The sequence below is a fragment of the Nicotiana tabacum genome, chromosome 11 (assembly GCF_000715075.1).
Source record: "Nicotiana tabacum cultivar K326 chromosome 11, ASM71507v2, whole genome shotgun sequence".
Lineage (NCBI taxonomy): Eukaryota > Viridiplantae > Streptophyta > Magnoliopsida > Solanales > Solanaceae > Nicotiana > Nicotiana tabacum.
The window spans coordinates 111,589,718-111,599,633 of record NC_134090.1 but is presented as its reverse complement, the minus strand read 5'-3'; positions in this window follow the sequence as shown (position 1 = coordinate 111,599,633).

Genomic DNA, 9,916 nt, shown 5'->3' with positions numbered 1-9,916 from the left:
CACAAGTCACGAGCATCTAACAACACTAAGTCCTCAAATGTAACTACATAGTTTAAATACTTAACTAAGGACATAAAGGAAAGAGATAGGGAGGAGCTCTGGGCTACGAACGCCAACAGCTACCTAAAGACTCCTCAAGATCTGCCTGAAGCTAGAATGAATCAGCACCCGGGGGCGGGACCAGCTACGCGTGAATCTGCACACAGAGTGTATGGAGTAAAGTAAGTACTCCAACTCAGTGAGTAACAAATGTAAATAACGACTAAAAGTAAGACAACACGTAAGGCACACAACATTCTATAATGAAGCAGTAAAAAATCATTTAAAAGCAATAAACTAGTGAAAAATCAAGTAAAACTTCTTTTAACAAGTAAACAAGTAATTGACAGGTAATTAAGGTAAAGTAAACAAATAGAAGTTCGCCCCTTGGGCAACATCTCAGAAAAATACCAGCCCCTCGGGCTCAATCTCACATCACAATGGGTACCCGCGCTCACTGGGGGTGTGCAGACTCCTGGAGAGGTCTCTTACGGGCCAAGCGCAATAACAAGCCATCTCATTGTATCAAACTAGGCCCTCGGCCTCATATCAATCAAGCCACCTCGTGGCGTATATCTCAAGCCCTCGACTTCAAATCAGTATCAGTGTTTCCTTACAACATAGGCCTTCGGCCTTACTCAGTCAAAAATCCTCACAAGCCCCTCGGGCAATAGTAAAACAATGTTTCTCAGCCCAAACATCATTTAAAATGTAATTTAAGTATTAAAACTGAGTAAACATGGCTGAGTAGTAAAACAGTGGAAAATAACATGACTAAGTTCAAATATAAAGTCAAAACAGTGAGGAAATATCAATAAAAATCCCCGAAGGGTTCAAATAGTTGGCACTAGGCCCAAATATGGCATTCAACCCAAATAATGATGATAGCAAATAGTTTTCAATCAAATACGCAGTAAAATCATTAATCGGGATGGACCAAGTCACAATCGCCAATAGTGCACGACCCCACGCTCGTCATCAAGCGTGTGCCTCACCTCAATATAGCACTACGATGTGCAATCCGGGGTTTCAAACCCTCAGAATATCATTTACAATCATTACTCACCTCGAACCGGTCAAATCTCAAACTCACGAAGCCTTTTCCCCTCGAATTGGCCTCCATGCGTGTCGAATCTATCCAAAATCAGAACGAGAACGTCAAAATATGTTAAGGGAACAAAGCCCAAGCGAAAACAATCAATAAAGGGCACAAATCCTGAAATTACCAAAACCCGACCCCCAGGCCCACGTCTCGAAATTTAGAAATTCTCACACCAATAGATTCCTTATTTCCCCATGAGTTCATACATATCAAGAGTTCTCAAATCCGACCCCAAATGGTCCTTCAAATCCTCAATTAAAGGCCTAAGTTCCCAAGCCCTAGTTTTCCCCAAATTTCACCCTTGATTTCCTTAATTTCCAGCTCTAATCCATGGAATAATAACATAGGAATGAGTTTTAAGTCCAAATCCCTTACCTCAATGAAGTCTCCTTGAATTCCCTCTTTCAAATCGCCCAAAAAGCTCCAAAGCCGAAGTCAAAAATGGTGAAATAGCTCAATTTCGCGAAATGAAATAACTTATATGTTTTGCCCAGGCCTTTCCACATCTGCGGTCCTTCAACCGCATCTACGGTACCGCATTTGCTGTCATTATTCCACTTCTGCGGAAATCACTTAACTGGCCACATCCGTATCTGTGATCATCCTTCCGCATCTGCGACTCCGCAGATGTTGTCCTCTTAGCCGCTTCTGTGGTCCCTGACAAATCCCCATAATCCGCTTCTGCGGCCACTCACTCGCACATGCGGCGCCGCACCTGCGGTCCCCAATTCACAAGTGCGAAAATACCAGAAGCAGCAAATTCAGCTGCTGCAACAAAATTCCAACTTCTCTGTTAACCATCTGAAATCACCCCGAGGCCCCCGGGACCTCAAATAAAAACACAAACATATCCAAATACCTTATTCAAACTTATTCCAATCATCAAAATACCTCAAACAACATTAAATCACCAAAACACATCGGATTCAAGCCAAACTTTATAAAATCTTCCAAATTACGCTTTCGATCAAAAACCTTACCAAATCACGTCCGAATGACCTGAAATTTTGCACACACATCCCAAATGACACAACAGAACTACTGCAACTCTCGGAATTTTATTCCGACCCCTATATCAAAATCTCATCTATCAACCAGAAATTGCCAAAATATCAACTGTGCCAATTCAAGCCTAAATCTACTACGAACCTCCAAAACCTATTCTGATCACACTCCTAAGTCATAAATCACCTCTTGAAACTAACTGAACCATCAGAACTCACATTCGAGCCCACTAGCACATAAGTTAACATCCGGTTGACTTTTTCCAACTTAAACTTCCTTAAAAGAGACTAAGTGTCTCAAACCTTACCAAAATCATTCCGGATTCGATCCAACCAACCCGACACCAGAAACACAGATAACGAAGCATAAAAAAGCAGAAATGAGGGAAATAGAGTGGTAACTCATGAGACTACTGGCCAGGTCATCACACACCCTAAACCGCCACCGGGAATTGCCTCACAGCGGCGAAACTTCTCCAAATGGTTTGAATTTGTTGTGGTTTTGGTAAGAAATGAGACACTTAGTCTCTTTTAAGAAGGCTTAAGTTGGAAAAGTCAATCGGATGTTGACTTATGAGTTAGAGGGCTCAGATGTGTGTTCCGATGGTTCGGTTAGCTTCGGGAGGTGATTTGTGACTTAGGAGTGTGATCGGAAGTGGTTTTGGAGGTCCGGTGTAGAATTAGGTTTGAATTGGCGAAGTTAGTATTTTGGCGATTTCCAGTTGATAGGTGAGATTTTGATTCAGGGATCGGAATGGAATTCCGAGAGTTGCTGTAGCTTCGTTATGTCATTTGGGACGTGTGTGCAAAATTTCAGGTCATTTGGATGTGGTTTGGTTGGGTTTTTGATCAAAAGCGTGTTTCAGAAGTTTTTAGAAAACTTAGGCTTGAATTCGATGTGAATTGGTGGTTTTAGTGTTGTTTGTGGTGTTTTGATGATTGGAACAAGTTTGAATGAGGTTTTAGGATGTGTGGGTGCTTTTGGTTGAGGTCCTGGGGGCCTCGGGCGAGTTTTGGATGGTCAATCGGACCAATTTCTATGTTGAGAAGTTGCAAAATTTGAGCAGCAGTTGCAGAGGATTTTCGGCCTTCGCGATTGCGTGAGGGCCCTCGTGATCGCATAGAAGGAATTTGGGTGGGCCTGAGTTTGTGATTCATGTTCGCGTCTGAGGGCTCACATTCGCGGAGAGTGAGCAGCTTGTGCTTCACGTTCGTAGGAGAGAGTTTGCGTTCGCGTATAAGGAATCAGGTTCTAGGGCAATTGCTCTTCGCGTTCGCATATGTGGGGTCGCGTTTGCGTAGCTTTGGGAAGTTAAAGCATCGCGTTCGCAGCAGCGTCATCACATTTGCATAGTGTTATTTTGAGAAGCCGGAATTTAGTGTTTCGCGATCGCGATGTAGGAAATCCATAAATGGGCAGTGAGTTTATTAAACATTTCTTCCGCGATTTTGAGCCATTTATTTCACCATAGCTGAGTATTTTGAGAGCTCTTTTAGGGAAATTGAAGAGGGATTCGAGGAGAAGTGATTGGGGGTAAGATTTATGAGCATAAAACGTGATTCTATTGTGAAGTTAACCTAGAAATTCATGGAAATTTAGCTAAAAATGGAAGAACTAGGGTTTGGGATTTTGAGATTTTAAATTGGGATTTGAAGGGCCATTTGAGGTCGGATTTGAGAACTCTTGATATGTATGGACTCGTGGACAGATAAGGAACCCGTTGATGTGAAAATTTCTGAGTTTCGAGAAGTGGGCCTGGGGCTCGGGTTTTGCTAATTTCAAGATTTTTTGATATTTTTCGATTGTTTTTGCTTGGGTTATGTACCCTTAGCATATTGTGACGTATTCGTTCTGGTTTTGGTCAGATTCGACGTGCGAGGAGGCCGATTTGAGAGTCAAAGGCGTAGCAAGCTAGAGTTTTTGCCGGTTCGAGGTGAGTAATGAATGTAAATGATGTCATGAGGGTTTGAAACCCCGGATTAGCACATCGTAGTGCTATATTGAGGTGAGACATGTGCTTGATGATGAGCGTGGGGTCGTTTACTATTGGGGATTGTGACTTGGTCCGTCCCGAGTGATGCTTTTACCGCGTATTTTATTGAAGCTTATTTGTTATCATCATTATTTGGACTGATTGCCATATTTGGGCTTCGTGCCAACTATTTGAACCCTCCGGGGAGTTTTTCACTATTTCCTCACTGTTTTGACTTACTACTTGAACTCAGTCGTACCGTTTTCCACTGTTTTACAACTCATCCACTTTTACTCGGTTTGAAACTAAAATGATATATTAAAAGATGTTTCGGGCTGAGAACTACTGTTTTACTAATGCCCGAGGGGCTTATATGGTTTCTGGATTGAGTACGGCCAAGGGCCAGATGTGAGGATACTATGGGATCGGGCTACGCGCCACAACAGTGTTATACTAATATTGATATGAGGCCAAAGGCCTAGATTTGATGCTACAAGATGGCTTGATATTGCGCTTGGGCAGTAAGGGGCCCCTCCTAGAGTCTGCACACCCCAATGAGTGCCATCGATGAAATATATGGATCGGGCTGCACGCCACAGCGGGTAATATAAGGTACCGTTCTATGTGTTGATTTTCTTTATATGTCTGTCACTTAACTGCTTATTTGTTGTAGCATTACCATATTTCATTTCCATTGGTTTATTGCTTTCATATTACTTGTTTTAAAGTGCCGAATTATAGATTACTCTATGTTTTTCCGTAACTTCTTATTCTCAGTTATTATTTATGCTTATTACTCACTGGGTCAGAGTACTCACATTTCTCCCTGCACCTTGCATGCAGATCCAGATGTTCCAGAGTCTGAGTGAGGATTTTCAATCGATCAGTTCATATCCGGGAGCATCAAGGTAGCTGCACGACGTCCGCAACCCGGATCTCTCCCTTCTATCCTTTTATTTTATCCGCATTTCCTATACTGATTATGTATTAGGCTGTTAAATTTGTACTAGAGGCTCGAGACTTGTGACAACAGATCTATATGGGCTATGTAGTAGTATTATCATTTGAATTTTCGCATATTTAACTCGTTGACTTAAACTCTTATTAGGGTAATTTAGCAATTTAACTGTGTTAGCTGATAATGATTTTTATAAGAAAACGGATTGAGGTTGTTAGTTGGTCAGGCTTGCGTAGCAGTGTGTTGGGCGCCATCACGACCGGGGTTGGGGTCGTGACAAGTTGGTATCAGAGCCTAGGTTACATAGGTCTCGCAAGTCATGAGCTGGTTTAGTAGAGTCTCGCGGATGGGTACGGAGACGTCTGTATTTATCCTCGAGAGGCTGCAGAACCTTTAGGAAAAACTTCACATTCTTGAAATTTTTGTCGTGCGACTTTGTTGATCTGAGAACTAAACTTCTGTTATTCATTCTCTCACAGATTGTGAGGACGCGAGCTACTGGACGAAGTGGACGACCACTAGTGTCACCTACTAAGGCCACCAGAAGCCATAGATATGGTAGAGGCAGAGCAGCGAGGGCAGCACCTGTTGATCCACCAGCTGCCCCAGCTCCGGATTAGGCTCCAGTAGTACCAGTTCAGGCACCAGCTGTGCCCATCGTGATTCCGGGTCTTTAGGAAGCCTTGGCACAGATCTTATCAGTTTGCACTAGGCTCAGGCAGTTTTAGCCACTACCGCAGTAGCTACTTCACAGGCTGGGGGAGATAATCAGACTCCCGCTGCTTGCACACCTAAGCAAGTAGTGCAGGGACTACAGACGCTGGGGAACCTCCATCTCAATCGGTTGTGCCAGTTTAGGAGTTCGTAGTACCAACCATGCCGGATGATGAGCAGCGTCGTCTTGAGAGGTTTGGTAGGCTCCAGCCTCCCTCGTTCAGTAGTGCTGAGGGCGAGGATGCCTAGGGTTTTCTTGACATGTGTCAGCGGATGCTCCGTACAATAGGGATTCTTGAGTCTAGTGGTGTGACATTTACCATCTTTTAGTTCTCGGGGGCTGCCTTTACTTGGTGGGAGGATTTTGAGAGGCGTAGGCCTGTTAGTGCAGCACCCCTTTCTTGGCAGCAGTTCTCCGCTCTCTTCTTGGAGAAGTATGTACCGCAGTCCCGTATAGAGGAGCTGCATAGGCAGTTTGAGTGGTTGACACAAGGGGATATGACCGTGACCCAGTATGAGATGAGGTTTTCTGAGTTGGCTCGTCATGCCATTTGGATGATTCCATCAGATCGTGAGAGGATCAGGAGATTTGTGGATGGCCTTAACTACCATCTCCGTATTCTGATGACTAGAGAGAGAGTATTGGGTGCTATGTTCGAGGAGGTGGTTGATATCGCTCATGATATTGAGACGGTTCGCCATCGGGAGCGAGAGGAGAGGGAGGCCAAGAGGCCTCGAGGATTGGGCAGTTACAATGGTGCTCCTTCGAGGGACCAATTCCAGCATGGTAGAGGTCGTTCTTTCAAGCCTGCTCAGTCGGCCCGTCCAGAGTATCGTAAAACATCTTCAGGTCGTGGTCATCATGGGTCTCAGCAGGTCCAGCTTTCATTCAGTGCCCTCTCAGCTCAGAGTTCATCTCATGCCCCATCAGCTCAGGGTTCTTCTACGCCAAGTGCATCTGCTAGTCACTCCAGTGCGAGGGGTTCCCTTCAGTCCCCATCTCCAGCACCGGGTAGTTGTTATGAGTGCGGAGAGTTTAGACATATGAGGAGGCAGTGCCCTCAACTTTATGATGGTTAGTTTGAGTAGAGGGGTCAACCCTCGACTTTTGCTCCAGTTACTTCACCACCTTCCTAGCCAGCTAGGTGTGGAGGTCAGGCAGCCAGGGGTCTCCCCAGAGAGGGAGGTCGATCAGGCGGTGGCCAGGCTCCTTTCTATGCTATTCTAGGCAGGACATATGTTATTGCTTCAGATGCTGTCATTACAGGTATTGTTTCAGTCTGCCACAGAGATGCCTCTGTATTATTTGATCCCGGTTCCACCTATTCTTATGTGTCCTCATATTTTGCTCATTATTTGGGTATGCCCCGGGAGTTTCTTGCTTTACCTGTTCATGTGTCCACCTCGGTGGGCGATACTATTGTTGTGGACCGTGTGTACCAGTCATGTGTTGTGACTATTGAGGGTCTGAAGACCCGAGTTGATCTATTGCTATTGAGCATGGTAGACTTTGATGTTATTTTGGGCATGGATTGGTTATCTCTGTGTCATGCTATTCTAGACTATCATGCTAAGACAATCACTTTGGCTATGCCAGGTGTACCACTAATCGAGTGGCGTGGCATAACTGATTATATTCCTAGTAGAGTAATCTCTTTCTTAAAGGCCCAGCGTATGGTTGGGAAGGGTTGTCTATCATATCTAGCGTTTGTGAGGGATGTTTGAGCTGAGAATCCTAACATTGATTCTGTTCCAGTTGTGAGGAATTTTCCTGATGTTTTTGCTGCAAACCTGCCGGGCATGCCACCGGACAGGGATATTGATTTTGGTATTGACCTGGTGCCGGGCGCTCAGCCCATTTCTATTCCTCCGTATCGTATAACACCAGCAGAGTTGAAAGAATTGGAGGAGTAGCTTCAAGAACTCCTAGATAAGGGGTTCATTCGGCCTAGTGTGTCACCGTGGGGTGCGCCGGTTCTGTTTGTGAAGAAGAAGGATGGCACAATGAGAATGTGCATTGATTACATGCAATTGAACAAGATAACAATTAAGAACAAGTATCCTTTGCTTCGCATTGATGATTTATTTGACCAGCTTCAGGGAGTGAGGGTGTTCTCTAAGATTGATCTCCGTTCGGGCTACCACCAGTTGAAGATCAGGGATTCAGATATTCTTAAGATAGCTTTCTGGACTAGATATGGTCACTATGAGTTGCTTGTCATGTCTTTCGGGCTGCCCAATGCCCTAGTAGCGTTCATGCATTTGATGAACAATGTATTTTGACCTTATCTTGATTCATTCGTTATTGTATTCATTGATGATATTCTGGTGTACTTGCATAGTTAGGAGGAGCACGCGGAGCATTTGCGAGTTGTATTACAGAGATTGAGGGAGGAGAAGCTTTATGCAAAGTTCTTCAAGTGTGAGTTTTGGCTCGGTTCAGTGGCTTTCTTGGGACACGTTGTGTCCAGCAAGGTTATTCAGGTTGATCCGAAGAAGATAGAGGTGGTTTAGAGTTGGCATAGACCATCCTCAGCCATAGAGATTTGTAGCTTTCTTGGGTTGGTAGGCTATTATCGCCGGTTTGTTCAGGGATTCTCATCCATTGCATCGCCCTTGACCAAGTTGACTCAGAAGGGTGCTCCATTTGTATGGTCGAACGAGTGTGAGGAGAGCTTTCGGAAGCTCAAGACAGCTTTGACCACATCTCCAATATTGGTTTTGCCATCAGTTCTAGGTTCATATACCGTATATTGTGATGCTTCGAGAGTTGGGATTGGTTGTGTATTGATGCAGGAGGGTAGAGTTATTGCTTATGCTTCTCGTCAGTTGAAGCCCCATGAGAAGAACTACCATGTTCATGATTTGGAGTTGGCTGCCATAGTTCATGCATTGAAGATTTGGAGGCATTACTTGTATGGCGTATCTTGTGAGGTATTCACCGATCATCGCAGTCTTCAACATTTGTTCAAGCAAAAAGATCTTAATTTGAGGCAGCTGAGATGGCTAGAGTTGCTTAAGGATTATGATATTACTATTATGTATCATCCGGGAAAGGCCAATGTAGTGGTCGATGCTTTGAGCCGAAAGGCAGCGAGTATGGAGAGTTTGGCGTACATTCCAGTTGGGGAGAGACCCCTTGCAGTTGATGTTCAGACCTTGGCCAATCGGTTTGTGAGACTAGATATTTCGGAGCCCAGTCGGGTGTTGGCTTGTGTGGTTTCTCAGTCTTCCTTATATGATCGCATCAGAGAGCGCCGGTATGATGATCCGCATATGCTTGTCCTTAAGGACATGATTCAGCATTATGATGCCAGAGATGTGACCATCGGTGATGATGGTGTGTTGAGGATGCAGGGCCAGACTGTGTGCCCAATGTGAATGGGCTTAGAGAGTTGATTCTGGAGGAGTCCCATATCTCGCGGTATTCTATTCATCCGGGTGTCGCGAAGATGTATTAGGATTTGAGGCAGCACTATTGGTGGAGAAGAATGAAGAAAGATATTGTAGGATTTGTAGCTCGGTGTGTCAATTGTCAGCATGTGAAATATGAGCATCAGAGACCGGGTGACTTGCTTCAGCAGATGGTTATTCCCGAGTGGAAGTGGGAGAGGGTCACCATGGACTTTGTGGTTGGACTTCCTCGGACTTTGAAGAAGTTTGATGCTATTTGGGTGATTGTGGATTGGCTGACCAAGTTCGCGCACTTCATTCCTGTGTGTACTACCTATTCTTTAGAGCGGGAGTTGCGGAGCAGATATCCTCACCTGTTTGAGGCTTCAGGTATGTTTCTTGTCTCGTTCGATGATGAACGTTTGTTTAAGTTGGGGAGGATGTGACGACCCGACCAGTCGTCTCATGAGTTACCGCTTCGTTTCCCCCATTTCTACTTCTTTATGCTTCGTTATCCATGTTTTATGTGGTCGAGTTGATTGGTTTGCATTTGGTGTAGTTTTGGTAAGAAATGAGATACTTAGTCTCTTTTAAGAAGGCTTAAGTTGGAAAAGTCAACCGGATGTTGACTTATGAGTTAGAGGGCTCGGATGTGAGTTCCGATGGTTCGGTTAGCTTTGGGAGGTGATTTGTGTCTTAGGAGTGTGATCGGAAGTAGTTTTGGAGGTCCGAT